The 1,671-nt window shown below is 45.4% G+C and overlaps 1 pseudogene; it reads left to right on the top strand.

Moving 5' to 3' along the window:
- Nucleotides 1–121: 121 nt before the first annotated feature.
- LOC111654825 (GDH/6PGL endoplasmic bifunctional protein pseudogene) lies at nt 122–1,665 on the top strand (annotated as a pseudogene).
- Nucleotides 1,666–1,671: the final 6 nt, after the last annotated feature.

The raw sequence follows: 1,671 nt of genomic DNA on the forward strand, positions 1-1,671 counted from the left end.
TTTTATTTTTAGTTATTATGATTCTGTTTATTCTTTACTGTTGAGTTGTAAAAAAAAAAAAAAATTAATAATAACAAATATAGTTAATAAGCTAATAAGTGCTTGTGTTTGTATATTTCAGCTGTACTGGCACACATTGATGAAGCCCAGTATGAAGGTGTGCCAATTCTTTTAATCTCAGGGAAGATGTTAGAGGAGCGGGTGGGATATGCTCGCATACTTTTCAAGAACAACATCTTTTGTCTTCAAAACCACGACAGCATTCACTGCAAGCCCAAACAGATTGTTTTCTACTTTGGGCATGGCAGCCTTAAATATCCAGCAATTCTTGTAAGTAAGAATTTGTTCAAGCCAGTTTTAACGGACGGTGAGTGGAAGGAAGTTACAGAGCATGCTGATATCAGTGTTTTAGGTTTGCCAATTTCAGACTACTATGTTCAAACTCCAACGGAGGACAGGGAAGCGTATGCAGAACTGATCTCTCACATCTTTGCTGGACATAAAAATAGTTTCATTAGTACTGAAAACCTGCTGGCTTCTTGGGGCTTATGGACACCGCTGCTCAATAGCCTATCCAGCTCTTTTCCCCGCATCTACCCTGGTGGTGTAGACAACGGGGACATGCTGGACGTCCGTCTGAAAGGGAAGGACATTAGCTACAACAGCGAGGTGGTGATAATCAGCCCCGATCAGATGGGTGGCATGTCAGCAAGTGGTTTCCAAGTGATGCAAGGCAAATTTCGTAATAATAACATGGTGTCCGCCTGGGCTGAGCAGCTAGTGGAGCAGCTAGCTGCTGATGTGCAGGAAGCGGCGGAGGCAGCCGTGCGTGAGAGCGGCGTTTTCCATCTCGCCCTCTCTGGTGGCTCCACACCCCTCGCTCTGTTCCACAATTTAGCCCTGCACCACTTCTCCTTCCCCTGGAGAGACACCCATGTGTGGATGGTGGATGAACGCTGCGTGCCGCTTACTGAACCGGAGTCTAACTTCTACACACTCTATAACCAACTGCTACAACATGTTAGGATACCCTATTTCAACATCCACCCCATGCCAGTGCAGCTCAACCATCGTTTATGCGTGGAGGAGGACGGGGGAGCACAGCTGTATGAGAAAGAGATCAGCAGTTTGGTTAATGGCTCCAGCTTCCACTTCGTACTGTTAGGAGTTGGCTATGACAGCCACACAGCTTCTCTGTTCCCAGGTACTAAAGTGGATGAACTTGGGGAGAGACTGGTGGCTTTCACTGAAAGCCCTGACAAACCTCACCAGCGTATGAGCCTCACGTTCACGGCAATTAACCGAGCCCAGAAAGTGGCTCTTTTAGTGATGGGTAAAGGCAAGCATGAGATGATCACCCAGATGAGCCGAGTGAAGGACAACCCATTGAAATGGCCTGTCACCGGGGTGAAGCCTGCTAATGGCCAACTTGTGTGGTACATGGACTATGATGCACTTTTCGGATAGGGGTTGTAATCCTTGCTTTTAATCAGACAAATGTCTTTGGAGCTGCTTTAATTCAACAGCTGATTTGGGGGTAAAGAATGTATGAGGACCAGTAGTTTTACATGTTTCTGCTTATTAACTACAATCACATTTACTGATAATTAGTGCTGCATCTTTTTAAAATAATGCCAGCAGATTTCTGATTGATCTCCTACTTTCCAACCA

This window comes from Seriola lalandi, unplaced genomic scaffold (genome assembly GCF_002814215.2).
Source record: "Seriola lalandi dorsalis isolate HSWRI2012SDOR001 ecotype SW California unplaced genomic scaffold, Sedor1 jcf7180001958083, whole genome shotgun sequence".
Taxonomy (NCBI): domain Eukaryota; kingdom Metazoa; phylum Chordata; class Actinopteri; order Carangiformes; family Carangidae; genus Seriola; species Seriola lalandi.